The 18,029-nt window shown below is 47.3% G+C and overlaps 1 protein-coding gene across 1 annotated transcript in view; it reads left to right on the plus strand.

The window, feature by feature from the left end:
- Window positions 1-18,029, plus strand: part of MAPKBP1 (mitogen-activated protein kinase binding protein 1) — a 136,786-nt gene that overhangs the window by 58,258 nt on the left and 60,499 nt on the right.

Consider the following 18,029-nt stretch of genomic DNA (forward strand, 5'->3'; position numbering starts at 1 on the left):
CTGGGCGCCTCCCGCACAGTGAGGGGGCCTCCTGGGCGCCTCCCGCACGGTGAGGGGGCCTCCTTGGCACATGCCTCCCGCACAGTGAGGGGGCCTCCTTGGCACATGCCTCCCGCACAGTGAGGGGGCCTCCTTGGCACATGCCTCCCGCACAGTGAGGGGGCCTCCTTGGCACATGCCTCCCGCACAGTGAGGGGGCCTCCTTGGCACATGCCTCCCGCACAGTGAGGGGGCCTCCTTGGCACATGCCTCCCGCACAGTGAGGGGGCCTCCTTGGCACATGCCTCCCGCACAGTGAGGGGGCCTCCTTGGCACATGCCTCCCGCACAGTGAGGGGGCCTCCTTGGCACATGCCTCCCGCACAGTGAGGGGGCCTCCTGGGCGCCTCCCGCACAGTGAGGGGGCCTCCTGGGCGCCTCCCGCACAGTGAGGGGGCCTCCTGGGCGCCTCCCGCACAGTGAGGGGGCCTCCTGGGCGCCTCCCGCACAGTGAGGGGGCCTCCTGGGCGCCTCCCGCACAGTGAGGGGGCCTCCTGGGCGCCTCCCGCACAGTGAGGGGGCCTCCTGGGCGCCTCCCGCACAGTGAGGGGGCCTCCTGGGCGCCTCCCGCACAGTGAGGGGGCCTCCTGGGCGCCTCCCGCACAGTGAGGGGGCCTCCTGGGCGCCTCCCGCACAGTGAGGGGGCCTCCTGGGCGCCTCCCGCACAGTGAGGGGGCCTCCTGGGCGCCTCCCGCACAGTGAGGGGGCCTCCTGGGCGCCTCCCGCACAGTGAGGGGGCCTCCTGGGCGCCTCCCGCACAGTGAGGGGGCCTCCTGGGCGCCTCCCGCACAGTGAGGGGGCCTCCTGGGCGCCTCCCGCACAGTGAGGGGGGCCTCCTGGGCGCCTCCCGCACAGTGAGGGGGGCCTCCTGGGCGCCTCCCGCACAGTGAGGGGGCCTCCTGGGCGCCTCCCGCACAGTGAGGGGGCCTCCTGGGCGCCTCCCGCACAGTGAGGGGGCCTCCTGGGCGCCTCCCGCACAGTGAGGGGGCCTCCTGGGCGCCTCCCGCACAGTGAGGGGGCCTCCTGGGCGCCTCCCGCACAGTGAGGGGGCCTCCTGGGCGCCTCCCGCACATTGGATACTCGCCTACCCCAACTTACCATAGCAGAGCAGTGCTCCTCTGCTCTCCCATCTGTGGCCACATGCGATAGGCTCAATAATGTCATGGTGGAGCTGACTGCTCCCAGTTTCTTCATTTTATTCCGCTGTATCCAGTTATTAAATATTATTTATTACAGTACAAAGGACACAGATGTCGTCCTCACTCTGTAGAAGAGAGGGTGGGAACCAACTTTCTGCATCTGACATATTTTGGAAAGTCTGATTAGCGGCAGATTTCTATAATTTCAGAAAAGATTATGATTTCTCTTTTACTCTGAGTCTTTCTGAAAGCTTTTTATTTTTCTTCACTCTTTCTGCGTTGCTGTTGGGCCGGACATTCCTAGACCAGGTGTTGTGGCTGCTGTGAACCCCTCAGGCCAGGAGCGATCTATATCATTTTCTTTTTTTTTCCCCACTTCAGTCCTCCCAAGAACGGGTCAAAACAAGGGCTCTCTTTCCTGTGGTTTTACTTGTGCCGTCTTTTTAATTACAGCCTGTTACCAAGCCCTATATTTACTCCATGGCTATTGAAAGCTGACGCCAGGATTTGGGGTTCCGGCAGACAGCTGCACCGAGTGTAGGAAAGGTGAAATGAATTTATTTGCTGAAGGAGGCCGTTTAGCTGGAGGCATCACATGTGACATCTGGGTGTAATGTTTGTTTAGATGGTTTGTAGTGTGGACCGTGTTACTACGTAGCTCTGTGTACATTGCGGTGTGTGCACCAGATGTCCGTGTAGCTTATTTTGCTGCAGCATGCATATTGGGGTCAGTGCAGAGAAGGTTATTTAAAGGGGATGCCTGTGTATTTATTTTATTTTTTTTGGTCGCATTCTCGCAGCTCACCAAGCACAGCGCCGTACATTGTATAGCGGTTGTGCTTGGTATCACAGCTCAGCCCCTTCACTTCTATGGGGTTGAGCTGACGCATTGTTGTCACTGGTCTAGGGAAAGCTGAGAAAAGGATGTGACACTACTGGATAGGTCCTCTGTATTAAAGCGTCAGAAAACCGCTTTAAGGGTTCAAGAGGTAGGAAATGCACATACGTTCTATGGGCTCGTCTGGGTTCTTTCCATTGATCTCATACATCTGATGAGGAGACGATTATTCTGTGCAGAGCATTGAAGACGCTGGGATTAAAGCCGTCATGTCGTCTTTTTGCATCATGACTGGGATATTGGTCAATTACCCGAACATTTGAGAATCCTTTGTGCTTTGCTCTGACGCACCTTCCTGTGTTGCCTATGGAAGACAATGGGCACCAGTCACTGAGGCTTATACAGTATTTTGGTATATTGCATTGCTCGCACCCTTTGGCTTCACTTTCTTCGAGCAGAGTTGGATACAGGGATTTAAGGGACGCTGCCACCAATTATTTCCATCACGTTAACCGCCTACATGTGAATATTTAATGCAATTTGTGTTTCACTAAAATATAATCTTTTTAGTAACTCCATGTTTTCTACTTCCCGTCCTGGCTCTTTAAAGGGGTATTCCAGTGGTTAGAAATCATCCCCTATCCTCCAGAATCTCCATAGAAATGAATACAGCAGCCGCATGCATGTCTGACCGCCGCTCCGTTCATTGCAGGGGGTACAGGGCTCCCATTCTTGTGATCGTGGGGGTTCCAGCAGTAGGACCCCCACCAATCTAATAGTTATCCCCTATCCTGTGGATATGGGATAACTTCTAACAATTGGAGTACCCCTTTAACTTTCCGCACAGCAAACAGCCTTGTTTGGCTTTCTCAGTCAGACCAGTCACTGCGGCCAGAGAGGGAAGTGGGTGAGGGACTCGTAATAAGTGCAATGCTGTTCTGTGGACATGGCCGCCTCCGCAGGTCCCGGGTCTCTGGGAAACAACATCCTACTGACGGGGCTGCACGTGACCGTTGCAGCGAACCACCGGCCGCAGAGATGATCTGTCACCCATGCAGCACATAACCCACTGACGAATCGTATGGGTGATATGTCACCGCTGCAGACAGTGATTGGATGCAATGGTCACATGCAGCCGCCCCCCCCCCCCCTTCCCCCGATGTTGATTCCCAGAGACCCAGGCTCTGCAGAGACAGATGAGGAGCAATGGATGTGGAGACCAGGAAAGTATGAACTCCACCGTGAGTCGACCACTCTAAAAGTCTGATAAAGTGTAAAGTCCGACAACCCTTTTAAATATAAAAATAAACTTCAAGATAGTCTTACTTTCTCAGTACGTCTGCATACAGATGATGCATCTGCCCGCTGGTGACAAAGTTTGTGATATCCATGCAACTTTGACGTCCCTTTTTCATCCATGGCAGAGATCTGCTAAGTCAGAGTGTCACCATCTCTAGTGGCCCCGGCAAATCCTTGTGTTACATGGGCAGTCATTTCTATCAATGGCCAGTATGTAATACTAATAAAATGCTGATTGCCAGGATTTCCAGGAGTCAAACCACTGATTGCCATGGTGGCTGCCTCAAGACAGTCCCTCTAGAGAGGGAGCCTGTGACGTTGTACATACTGTCCTCTGTGGCCAGTATGGTGTAGAGCAGAAGGAGCTGAGCAAATTGATTTGTAGTTTTGTTGGAAAATATTCAACTTTGTATTTTATTTCTTTGCTTAGGAGTCCAGTGGGCGTTCCTATCAGTGACTGACGGCTATCTCTGGGATTGCTGATACTGCTTAGGGCCGCCCACTGGACTCCTAAGTGTAGAAGCAGCAGGGATTTCAGTCAAATTAAATACTTTCCCTCAAAACCTATATATCAATCTGCTCATCTCCTCCTGCTAGAAGTGAATGAGTCGTTTAGTGTGTTCATAAATTGTCTCTGAGCACAAACCTCCAATGACCACATGTCGTCGGTGGCCCGCAGTGTGCCGATCCCTTCTGTGGCTGTAGCACTGACATTAGTCGATGCACGCTCCTCAGTGTTGTGTACATGGTGCCCTCTTAGTACCTCCAATCTCAGTTACATTCTGACTTATCATTGATACTGAACAGGACATGGCATTGAAGGAGATCTCTCGGTTGGGAGCCTCATGTATTGTTAAATAAATCTGCTCACGGACTGTTCTTCCTGACCGTCAGCGCTAACAGGATATCAGGAAAAAGACCACGCTGTGTGGGTGTAAACCGTCATCAGCCCTGTGTATGATGAGGTTAACTTCCGTAATATATAGATCAAACATTAAAGGGTACCTAAACCTTCACCGAAATCATAAAAGGTGCGGACAGGAGGAGCATGGGCGCACACAGTGGCCTGGGCCCACCCTTGGTGTACTTAACTGTTAATGTGCATATGTAGAATGACCCAACGGATGAGGAAGTGAAAGTCATCATTACCTTCAGCCCTACAAAGCATTGTGCCCGATTTAACAATGAATTTCCTTGCATGGGTCTATGGCACCTGCATTATACCGGCGTACATCGCTAACTGCATCACCGGTACAGAGTAGCAGGGGAGGATAGGGGAGGGCTCGGGACAGTGAGTTAAAAATTTTTAAATTCCCTCCCTGCAGTTAGTCCCCCAAAAATTGAACTCTGAAAACCCTGTTAATAAGAACTGTACTGTGTATTTGCATAATAATAATAATGTACATTTCTCCCCACGCTGGCACCTGCAAGACAGGTATTGGTTTAAACAGTATGATCAGCCCTACCAGGCTATATGTATGTTTCCATAGGGTTGAGGATGGTCTCTTTAAAGACGTCTGGGTTGGTATTTGATGTGGGGGATTAATAAATCTTTATTCGTTGTTTTTGGAAGCTGCTAGGACTTCATACGGCTACTATGGGTTCCAAGGGGGGCCGATTATAAACTTAAAAAGGTTGTCTGGCCTAGCAGTCAACAACCCCAATAGTTAAAACATGCAGTCATTTAAAAAAATAAAATATGTGAAACTCGCTGGTGTCTGATCCTGCCGTTCCTGCACCGCCTCCTTGTTCCTGGATACTTCTCTTTCCTGCCGGACTAGAAGTGGTTTGTCCTGTGACCACTGCTGCCAATCGCTGACCTCGGCGATCATGCATGCTGATCTAGGACGTGTGACCACTGATTGACTGCAGTGGACACAGGACTAGGCTGCTTTAATTTATTTTTTATTTTTTTAAACTGCTCTCAGGTTACGACTATTGGGGGTGGTCGACTCCTAGGCCGAACCACCCCTCTAAGTGCTCTGGTATTTTGTTGCCGTGTTAACACCACTGTAGTTTGTATCCACAGTTTTTAAGTTTACTTTTTCTTTTTATTTGCCGATAACCATGAAAGGAAATTTTTTCCTAGCAGATCTTGTGTGTCCATAATTATAAGAACAGGCGATAAGCAGATGACTCATTCATGGCACACAAACCTAAAACTGTCTGTCTCGCTTTATATTCCATTCAAGCAATGCCTCGGGGTGTGTGGCTTCATCCAGTGCTAGGACACTTGTAACCAAAAAGCTTAACGGGAACGGGTCATGTTGTACACGCAGCCCAAACTGCAGACGGCAGGTTATAGAGCAGGAGGAGCAGACAGAAAAGGTTCAGTATAACTTGTAATTTATTGATTGAAATCCATGATCATTCTATGCTTGGGAGTCCAGTGGGCGGTCCAATCAATAATCTTTGCATACAGCGAAGGCTCCTCCCACTGGACTCTTTAGCAGAGCTGGAGAAGGGATTTCAGTTAATAAACGACAAGTTTTACTGAATCTTTTTGCACAAAACTACAATTTTTTTTATTTTTTTTTGGGACTATAAGATGCACTCCCCTCCCTCCCCTCCAAAAATTGGAGGAAAAGTGGCAGTGCATCTTAGTCTGAATGCTAGTGACCAGTTCTATTATAGAAGCAGTCAATAGCATGCAGAAGACATGGGGAGGTGAGGGTAGCTCTGCGCTGGCTATACTCTCCTCCTCTGGCCGCCTTCTGAGTATCGCTGTGGTGTCCTGACCACGTACAGCGGCGAGATGGAGTGCACATAGGCGCGCACTATGACCCGATGCTGTGCGCCATCAGGTCACAGTCTGATGGGGGCTGGGGGGGGGGGTCTGATCAGAGGCTGATGGAGGTTGAGCGGTCTGACTGAGGCTGACGGAGCTTGGGGATCTGATCTGCCGTCTGATGAAGTATGCTCGCCTGCTTTACATTTCTGTATGGTTATTACAGCATATCTGCTCTTCCAGAGGATCTGAGCGCATCCCCCTCCCCCTGAAAAGCGGCTAGTCTCTCTGCAGGAACAGCGCCCTACCTCCCCGCTCCATGTAGTCTGACTCTCATTGTCTCGCCGCTCTGTGGGGGTTTCACGTTATTTATTTTTACAGCCTTTTAAATTCCAGTTTTTGTTTTGGCTCCAACATGTGAGGGAAGGAAGTACATTCCCTGGTGCTGAGTGTGACCGGAGCCGGCACCTCGCACCCGGTAATAACACTGAGGTGTGAGCTAGTTACTTACGTGGATTGTGCGTTAGCTGGTTAACCCCTCACGCACTGAATCGCTACACTGTAAACCATCTTGGTCCATGGACTGGGACTCCCACCGTCCCTTAATGAAGGGGATGCAGTTCTCTTGAATGAACCCGAATCCCTTGTACGCTCGTCAGAAAGCGCTGTGCGAATGCTTTCAGTTGTTTTGCTGCATAGTGATACTTACACAAGCGTGAATTATGCCAACCGTAATGACCTACACACTGGGGACGCTGGTATCGGATGCTGGTTTATGGTCTTGGTTGGAAGCTTGCCAGACCAGTCTTGCTTAATGGACTGTCACAGGTTGGCCATAAACAGAAATCTATCAGAATAATAATTTATCTGACTGTTATCGTTCCTGATTCCACATGTTCTGCATTCTGTAAGGGGGGGGGGGGGGCCTTTACATGGCCTTCATAATGCAGGACGCAAGTGAGTGAAATTTGCATTTACCAGTTAGTGTTCTGTGCAATGTTCTGCAGTGATGTCATTGGGATCATAGTGTGGGGCAGGATTACAAGCAGCGGTGCCAGCGTACATATAAAAGTAGGACCTGTTCAGCTCACATTTCCGTACAGAACCATTAACAGTACATCCAGCATTACCAAAGACTCTGCAAAACAATGAAGTGCCGGCGCCCATAGACATAGATCCTTAAAGAGCATCTGTCAGCAGCTTTGTACCTATGACACTGGCTGACCTGTTGCATGTGCGCTTGGCAGCTGAAGACATCTGTGTTGGTCCCATGTTCATATGTGCTCGCAGTGCTGAGAAAAATGGTCTTTTTAATATATGCAAATTAGACTCTAGGAGCAACGGGGGTGTTGCCATTACACCTAGAGGCTCTGCTCTCTGCAGCTGCTGCACCCCCTGCACTTTGACAGGACCAGGGAGTACAAACATAATCACACCTGGCCCTATCAAAGTGCAGAGGGTCTGGCAGTTGCAGAGAGAGCAGAGCCTCTAGGTGTAATGGCAATGCCCCCGTTGCTCCTAGAGGCTAATTTGCATATATTAAAACCTCTTTTTTTTTTTTTTCTCTCAGTAATGCGGGCACATATAAACATTCGACCAACACAGATGTCTTCAGCTGCCAAGTGCAGCCCGAGATCTGGGCAGCAGATCCCTATTTGGACAGACCAGAATCTGCTGTCCAGAAACCATCATTTAGGTGACTGGTGATGCTTTCATCTGATAAATGAGCATTTGCACATTCACTGGGTTATCATCGGCGCCACCTTCAGGTTCCTAGGAACATTCCTAGAAATTGCCCCGTGTAAAGAGGCCTTTATTATGATTATTTATTATTAAAGTGCTATTCGTTCCATAGCGCTGTACATATGAAAAGGGGGGTATACATAGTGGACATGGGGGCCTTTAGAGATGGATCCTGCAGAGGGGGGAGTGCAGATAAAGGCAGGATACAAGTCATAGAACGTTTCTCCTTGTGGACAGGTACTTTCAGTTCCATAGGATGCGTTGAGTGGTCCCTTGTTCAATTTGTCTACTTTTAGCACGCTCATCTTGATAAAGATTACAGCAATTATAAGATTACTGTGCTTTCCTGTTGTGATAAGCCGGATTAGAGAGTAACAGCACAGATTTTCTGATTTGTGAAAGTGGAGCTTTGTGTCTCATCTGCCGTGAATAGGTTGCGACCTGATCATCCGAACAAAGGTAGTGTCGATGTCTCCTGCAAGACGAAGCTCGGTGGTTATCGCCGTGAAGGTGCAGCTGGGTGTAGTCGTAGATCTGGGGATCATTTTAGAAATCCAGATTTCTTTTTATGGTCTTGCAGGTGTAGTGCCGCCATTATTTCGTGCCTACATAATTATACTTCTTCTCCCTCCTGTAGGAGTGCTTCCACATCCCTTTCTAATTATGGTGACCTTACATAGTATAATTTCTTGTCATGTCAGATATCTCCCTTTAAAGTGAATCTCTTCATTGGGGGGTCATTCACTAAGTGTGTCGCACCACTTTTTGGCATAAACGCTCAGGTTTGCAACTTTTTTTTTTTTTTCTATCTCGTGATTTTTTGTGCCACGTTCGATGCTTGGCAGTGGCAGACAAACTTACCAGCATTTACTCCTGGAAATGGGTGCAAATGTTGGTTAAATCTACTCCAGTCGGGGGCACATGCCTCAACATAAATAGGGCGCATCCTCCACCAGTGTAAGGCCCCTTGCAGACGAGCGAGTTTTTCACGCAGGTGCAATGCGTGATGCCAACGCATTGCGCCTGCACTGCATCCGGACCCATTCATTTCAATGGGTCTGTGTACATGAGTTTTTTTTCCCCCACATCACTTGTGCGTTGCGTGAAAATCGCAGCATATTCTATATTGTGATTTAAAAAAAATAATATTTAAGCAACACCGGACCTCTAGAAGTGAATGGGGCTGCGTGAAAATTGCATCCGCAAGCAAGTGCGGATGCGATGTGTTTTTCCCTGATGGTTGCTAAGAGATGATGTTTGTAAACCTTCAGTTTTTTATCACGCACGTGAAAAATGCATTCAATCGCATTGCGTACAGTTTTTTTCACGCAGGCGCAATTGCAGACAAAACTGAACTTGCTTGTGAAATCACGCATTTTTCACTGAACGCATCCGGACCTAATCCGCTCACGCTCGTCTGCAAGGGGCCTAAAGAGGAAACAAAGACGGGTGTAAAAAGCCGGTCTGTGTAAATGACCCCCATTGTTCTCAGGTTAATTGTTGATTCATTTATGAGGCTGGGGTCCGCGCTTCGGTAGCTCTATGTGGCCAAGACCACAACCTGCGGGTCCGGTGTATTACTTTACTGCATGATTTTGCTGGTAGAACTGTGGCATTACGACGGTTGCACCCCCAAAGGCTCATGTACACAAATGTATTTGGTTTCCGTGTCCGTTCCGTTTTTTTGGCAAGAAGAAAGATTTTGCAGACAAGGATAGGCATTGTTACAATTGATCCTCAAAAAAACAAAATGGATGTAATTCGGACGTTACACGGAAGGCATCCATATTTTTTAAAGGATCCTTGTGTGCATGAGCCCTAATACTGCAGTGACCTGACTGCTGTAGGGTAGAATATGGGAAAATGTTAATATCTATTTTATTCCTTCGACGTCTGGTAGATTTCCGTCTCAGTAGTGGTTGTACATGGGATCAGTGCTAGGGTTCGGCTGCCTTCTCCTCGGCCTGTGATGTGATGGCCGCGTGTATCAGCAGCTACAGTACGTCACGCCAAACATCTGTATCTCACAGCTTTAACCCTTCCAGGGTTCTCCATGTGTGTCTTTGGCTTTGCGCTCCGTGTCCTCCCAAGCTCCAGCTGGCGCGCTTCCATCAGTAATACTGGAAGGTTTACAGAGCGGATCCCTCCTGCGCACAGCCAGGCACGGCGCTGCTTGCTTGTCGTTGGCCTTTGCATCCTTTGCTTTGGCCTAGATTTTTTCTAGCAGGGTCCTCTGGATGGCTTATTAGTTACAGGATACTTCATGAAGCCGAGTCTGGGGGGTTGTGATGGCTCTTGTTGTAAGGTCACTTAAAATCCAACCAATCTGTTTCCATGTTCCATAAACTTTTTGGTACCATCGATGCGGTTCTAAACCACTGTGGTATCTTTTATTAAAGGGGATATGCCGCGGTGATGTACATCATATAATACATGACTATCTCTTTCCAAGGGCTCATTCACATGACATATATATATATGCACATACACACATACATACGGGCACTGGCCGTGTGCACTCCATACTGTGGACACATTGATTTGAATGGGTCAGCGATCCGCAAGATACAGCCAAAGATGGGACATCTCTTACCTTTTGCGGAAAGGAGGCGCTGATTGGAAGTCCGTGGAAACGCTATGAAGTTCCTCTGCACCGCAGGAGATAGGACATGTCCGTACCTTGTGGATCGTGGACCCACAACACAGCTGACTTGCTGCCTTCCAGGGTTGTAGTGGACAGTAAGGCCTCATGCACACGACCGTTGTGTGTTTTGTGGTCTGCAAATCCACGAAACATGGATGGCGTCCGTGTGCGTTCTGCAATTTGCGGAACGGCAAAGACGGCCATTAATATAACTGCCTATTCTTGTCCGCAAAAGAAGTCCTGTCCGCATCTTTTGGGGTCTGCATCAAAGCTGCAAATACTACGGCTCGGATGCGGACCAAAACAATGGTCGTGTGCATGAGGCCTTATGGACAGAATGAAGTCGTCTCTGGGTAAGGACTTATGCACACCACCATATGTTTCATCTGTGTGCGATCAGCATTTTTATTATTAATTTTTATTGAAAATAGAAGACAAGGAAATTACAGATATTTCTTGTACATTGTTTCATATATCAGTTTCCTAGCATAATAAAGTATTGCTATATTTCAAATATTGCATATCTTATCATTATTACAAACTCAAATTTTACAGAAGAAAACCAATAAAAGTGTATCAGATATAGCAATAACGCGCCATATTGTGTTCTGATGCTTGGCGGGCACAGTATATCGCTGTATGTGCATTCGGATTCACAATGTCTGCTCTAGCACAGGAAGTTGACCCCGTAAGCAATCTCTTGCCAACGATTGCGACGCCAGTCCCGGGGCTTCAAACCATCCTCTCCAAATAGCCAGGAATTTAGCCGGGCATCATCTTTTCAAATATATTTCTTTCATTACTCGGTATATTATTACGTCTGTGTACAAATTCCCGTCCGGTGGGCTCTGCTCTATCCAATGTTTGGCTATTAATGTTCTAGCTTGGAATAGCATTCTCTGTATACTTAGAGACATTCCGCTGTCACCTCTTGTTACGTCTACAAGACCTAATATACGTACCCTGGGATCACTCAATAGCCGTATCTGAGTTGTCTGGGCAATTATCTGCAGAATCTCCTTCCAATATATTCCTAACCCAGGGCATTCCCAAAACACATGCATCAAGGAGGCCTCCTCCGCTCCACACCGGGGACAGCACGACTACCTATCTAGTGTAAGAATACAGGGGTTTTATATCCTCTGTGTATTAGATAGAACTGGCATAGACGTTGCCATCTGCATTTTTATGGATAGCCCACTGACCCATTAATTATGATGGGGCCATGTGTGCACCTGTAGTTCTTGCTGATCTGTCTGGAACATTTTTTATTCAAGTCTGTATTACGGATTATAATAGGCCTTTCTATTGATGGGAGTGAGAAAAATGCAGAACGCACACAGAAGGTATTCGTATTTTGCAGATCTGTTTGTGGACCAAAATATGGACACAGCTTTGTGGAAGGAGCCTTAAAGGGGATGTCCCACAAAAAATATTCTGCCATTTTTAAACCAGCACCTGGATCTGAATACTTTTGTAATTGCATGTAGTTGAAAATTTAGCATAGTCACAGAGTTATTCAGTAAAATGTATCTGTATAGCGCCACCGGCCGCAGAAAGGGCATGCTCCCTGAGCGGCCGCAGAAAGGGCATGCTCCCTGAGCGGCCGGCTTGTTAGAAATCTAGCAGAGCAATGAATGTGGAGATCCCTGCACCCATGTGAGGTACAGGGCTGGTTCTAGCTTTTGATAGAAAGAGATTGTCATGTACTGTATGATGTCTGAGTGTCATTTTCTACATTAATCATGACATAACCCTTTTTAAGGCATCTGTATGGAATATTAATAAAGGAGCATGAAAGACCTGAAGACCCCTGCATGTATAACAGCATCTTTAAAAATAAGAGTATGTATGTGTGTATATGTATATGTGTGTGTGTGTATATATATATATATATATATATATATATATATATATATATATATATATATATATATATATATAATGATGTGTGTGTATGTAATCTGGCTGGAGGGAAGGGGTTAGGTCAAGAATTTGGCATGGGGGTGGGGGGTAGGGTGCTGTTTCAAATTTCTTTTCAATCCGGCAGCTTGAAGGCTATGTGCTCCTCTGCCCCTAGCCACAAAGCACTGAGGGAAGGGGGGCCCAAGCATGCACCAGGGCCCATGAGACTTTAGCTATGCCCCAATGCTAGCGCAGTTGGGTGAGTGCTTGCTAAATGACCCTGTTAAAATGGGCCTGTCAGCGTATGCCCACCTCTATAAGGGCAGAGTATTAATGCTACAGGTCCGTTCTACTAGTAGCCAAAGCGGCACAGAAAATGCTGTGCCCCTTACTGCTAACAGGGCTGAGAGCATACCCTGGATTGTCTGGAGTATTAGTGAGCGGAGTGTTGCCCCCTAGGCTACTGTACATGCGCTGTCACTGTCTGGAGGGTAAGGGAGAAGTTAGGATGGGGGGTCTCTTTGCTCCCGAATACTCTGGCTGTACTACCACTACCACCAGACTTTTTTTTTGTGCTATTTAGGCTACTAGTGGTACAGGCCTGTAACTATAATATGCTTACATAGGGTAGCATACTAAGCTGACGGATCTACCTTACTCTATTCAAATCCTCATATACCCAAAATACAGAGTCGTTCTTGATTTAGGGCTATACCTGGAGAGAATTACTTGTTAAAGAGGTTCTCCAACCTACAGATATAGATGACCTATCTTCAGGATAGGTCATCTATATCAGATCGTTGAGGGTCCGACACCTGACACCCCCCTCTGTACACTGTGTAGTACCTGGCACTGGCACACTGAAGCTCAGCTCCCATTCACTTGCTGCAGTACCCCGGGTGGCCACTACACCGTGTAAGGAGCTGTGTGTCCCAGCTTAAAACACTTCTACTTTCCAGCACTACGGCATCCCAAAACAGTAATGTGGGTGCCAGGTGTCGGACCCTCAACCATCTGATATTGATGTCCTAAGACTAGCGTTAAAGTTTTCCGGCATAGAGTTCCGTCCTAGGGGCTCAATACCAGAACAAAACGCTTTAGTTTTATCCCCATGCATTCTGAATGGAGAGCAATCCGTTCAGGATGCATCAGGACGTCTTCAGTTCAGTCCCTTTTACGGTATTTGGCTGGAGACAACATATGTCGGAATGCTGTATCCAGCATTAAGTTCCATTTGAAATGTATTAATGCCGGATCCAGTACCAAGTTTTCCGGAAAAAACGATCCAGTTTCCCGGTCTTGCGCATACCTTTAAAAATGTGAAAGAAATAAATACTGGATCAGTTTTTCCGGATGACACCGGAGAGACGGGTCTGGTATTTCAATGCATTTGTCAGATGGATCCGGAAACAAATGCCATCAGTTTGCAATCAGCTTTCCGGATCCGGCAGGCGGAACTGCCTGCCAAATCCTCTAATGCAAATGTGAAAGTAGCCTCATGCGTTCTATGACCTGTATGTTCAGATATACTGTTGGCTGCACTTGCAAAGACCCCATTAATCTCAAGATTTATTACATCCCCTTTGGGGGGTCTGTTCTATTTACTAATATTTTTCCTGCTTTCCAGTCTTAATAAATCTCCAGGTTCTGCTTTTGATCAGAGCTGTCCATTCCCAGCAGATGTCTTGGATGCAGGGCTCTCCTGTAATCGCCGTGATACACATCTGCTCTTGGATGATGTCAAAACGAAATTCTTCAGGAGAAATTATGATTTGGTTCTTGGTGGTGATTCTATTAGACCCAGACTTTCATTCTTGCTTTGGGAACATTTATAGTCTAAGCAGAACACATGGAGGATATATATTACACTAGGTATATACAGACACCATGGTGATGCAGTGAACCGCCATACCCCATGTCCTCATTACACAGAGGTGCAGTTTCGCAGCTGCGTATGGACAGGACCTGGCGCCTCGATGAGGTGCGACTTCCTGAGTCATTGTGTTCAGCAGGTGGTAAGGGGAATGGCTGCAGGCTTCAGCCGCACTTGGTTATAGACCTTGTTGTGACCCTTTAACTGTAGATTTTATTCAGTCCTTGTGGGTGTTCCTTTTTTTTTTTGTTTAATTTATTGTTATTCATCAGATCTTGGACGAGGCTGAACCTAGTTTACAGCTTGCTTCAGGTCAGGGCTGTTTGCAATCATTCTCCTCTGAGAAAGCACAGATGGTAACTATATAATGACCGCATAGGCCCGGGATAGCATGTAATAACATGGATCCATCAATATCACAAAAATGTGACTCCCCTTGAAGTGACCAATACAGTAAAATGGGTGATCTCTGTTCTACTTCACTGGTCCTCAAAGTATGAGTGGATTGTGGAAGGTTGTGAAATTTAGAAGCCCCATTGAAAAAGTTTCTTAGAACCCAAAATGTTTGGTCCCAGTGGCAATTTTCTGGGTACACCGGCTGCCCAGATCCTGAGATGTGTCCAGCCTTGACTGTTTGTCTGCAGGTATTACTTAAAGCGACCCACCGGTTCAAGAAGTATAAATCCACATTAGCTGGGGAACAAACGCTTACATGGTGCCCTCCTTTTAATCTTTTCAGCTGAAGATCTGCTAATTTCGGGGCCAAGATCCAAGAGGGCCGCACCACATCACAGGCTACCTGAGGCACTCTGAGCCCAAGATGCTTCCTGCTGCCCTCCGATTGGTTAGCACTGCTCATCTGAAGACTTCTGGGCCACCCGAGAGCAGGGCTGGACAAGCAGGAGGTGTCTTGGACTACCAATTGCACAGTGTGCATCAGATAGCTGGAAAAGTGCTGCCACCATCTTGGACATTGAAACTCCTCTGTGGTGTGGATTTCTAAATCAGTTGCCTATCAATTTATGTTGCACATTTTCACCACAGGTGTCACCCCCAGCATTGTGTCGGGGAGAAATCCACGTTGAATCGGCCTTCCGCATGTTACACATTCAGGTTTTGCTGAGAATTTGCCATGGATGTGCACTGAAATACGCCTCCCGGTTTGCAGTGGATTTGACCGTTCCATGTGAACACACCCTTACACTGTGTCCACTGAATATAATGGGCCATCCGCATTGTATGTGAAAATGCCAGCTTCTGCAGCAGGTCCCCATCCTAGCTGTAAGAGCGTGTGCCCATGGCGCCTAACTTTTTAGATTGTTTCCTATAACTTTTTGCCATGTAGCTGCTCCATAAATAATGTAGGCAGGTAGCATGCCTGTCCTGTGGCTAGAGATCTAAGATTACTAGCGCCCGGCCCCTTCAGGAATTCAGTGCAGTTTACATTGTGCAGCTATTGCTATATTGGAATGATTACGAGCGGTCATAAAAATAACATCCCGGTGTAAAACAACCAGCGATGAAAATAACAGGACAGATTTTCTAATCCTCTCTAAAATGTAAGCAGCGTAAACTTAGACAGTCTGAACATGCACCAAATTTGTCACAGTGGCTCGTGCTGGATGATAAATTTGGTGCACGGCTAGACACTTTTGTCTTAGTTTACGCCACCTATTGGTCCGCTTGCCCCTAATTTCTGTGCCAAAATATTGGCGCACGTTGCCACCTTTTTAATTTCGCGCCATTTCTGATAAGCCACATCTTTCGCAACAGGTGAGCTAGGCACAGTGGGGTATTCTTTCTGGTGCATTTGCATTATCAGGGAGGCTTTATGTACCAGAAATGCACCAAATTTTGCCACTTTTTACGATCAGGGCTAGAAGCCATTACATTAGTAAATCTGCCCTGCTATATTTTCGCGAACTATCTGTGGAAACATAAAAATTATTATTCTCCATGGCGTGAGACCATTTAGGGTCCATTCGCACGTCCGTAGTTCTGGGTCCGCATCCATTCTGCAATTTTGCAAAATGGGTGCGGACCCATTCATTTTAATGGGGCTGCAAAAGATCCATAGTTCCATTCTGCGGCCCTGCAAAAAAGATGTCCGCAAGAATAGGCGATTCTATCACTGGGCCGGTAATGTACGGTCCACAAAATGCGGAACGCACACGTCCAGTATTCGTGTTTTGTCGACCGCAAAACACTTACGGATGTGTGAATGGACCCTTATTTGTAGCTTGTGGATTATCATACTTGTTCCGGACCGATGCAGCAAGCAACATGGCAGCTTTTCCCGTGTGTAGATGTAGTAATGTGGAAGTGGAGTCTCTTCGTGTCTTTTTACATTTACTCTGCTGCGTGCAGTGGCCTCCGTCATAGAGCATTAGCTTGGCAGTGTATTGCCGAGATCGTAGCTGTCATCACACGTTCTGCTCCGTGTCGGGATAGCCTCTTTATGTTGGTGGGTTTATGTCTCCTGAAAGAGTATATCTGCTAATGTAACTAACAGAGCCAGACGGGCAGAATAAGCCTGGGGCACCTCCCGTCTCACTCAGCCAATCTTTGTTATAATGAAAACAGTCTCTGTAATCCAGACCTGGATTTAGTACAAAGGTATAAGGAAAGCAGTATATTATACAGCATGTAATATAGGAGTATATGACTAGAATTCTATTCCTGGATAAAGTGGGTGTGAGGGCTAGCAGGTCAGTAATATGGTCGTTGAATCTCTGCAGAGGAAAAGTTTGGGGAAAATTAGTGTTATACAGCATTGCTGTTTCATCACTAAACGTAAGGGAGGCTGTCTTCAGGTTTGACCATGCAAAACTGCTGACAGAACAAGATAGGGTTTGGGAGGAGCAGGACAAACATACCTTTTGTCGAGTTTTTATTAACAGGAGTAGTGAGAGTATGGACTTTTATTCTGCAAGTATCCAGGAGGCGGAGCTTCACTGTAAAGTCCTCTTGGCATTGAGCTGCATCACAGCTTATCCTCTAAGTTCACAGTGAAGCTCCGCCTCCTGGACACTTGCAGAATAAAAGTTCATATTCACACTACTCCTGATAATAAAATTTCCACAAAAGGTGTATTTGTCCTGCTCTTCCCTGCCCCTCCGTAGGGCTTGAAGAGAAGTACGCTGAACCTTAAGTGGAGCGTGTGGACTGCTGGGGGCGCAAGAAACAACCGATCAAAGACAGTGTTTTAGTTTTCAGTAATGTTCCATTTATTCGTAAGACAACACGTTTCGGGGTGCTAAAGTCCCCTTTATCAAGTCTGAGCCGGGAAGGCTAGGAGAGTTTCACTGCTGGTCTGGAGAGGCGCGTGTGAGGCTGCACCAACCATCTCTTATTTACACTCGATCTCCATTGCAGTTGCATCCAATTGATGCAACCGCAATAGGTGAGCAAACCATTTCTTTTATTAGAAATTTGTTTTGTTGAATTTACTTACCCTATGAGCACCTTCTCTATCCCATTGGCCATTATCTCCTGCGTAGGGCTGTCAGCCCTTGACTATAATGGGGTCCATCGAGGATGAAGCCTAAGACCAGCACATTGCTCAATGTCACATACTGGCAGTGGCCAAGTCTTCGCATTTGTTGCACATTAATGCATCCATTCAGTTTGCATCGACCTGTGTAATCCTCTATTGGTGCTCGCACCGCCCATACAGTGTAATAGCACCCCAAGGCTTGTCACATTGCTGAGGGGTGCCATACAATATCTCATCCAGCTCTCGTGTAACACACCGCCACTTCCTCATCTCTGAAAGCAAGCACAATCCCAATATGTCCAGAGGTGCAAGTAGTCACCTAGACC

Source organism: Bufo gargarizans, chromosome 11 (assembly GCF_014858855.1).
Source record: "Bufo gargarizans isolate SCDJY-AF-19 chromosome 11, ASM1485885v1, whole genome shotgun sequence".
NCBI classification, from domain to species: domain Eukaryota; kingdom Metazoa; phylum Chordata; class Amphibia; order Anura; family Bufonidae; genus Bufo; species Bufo gargarizans.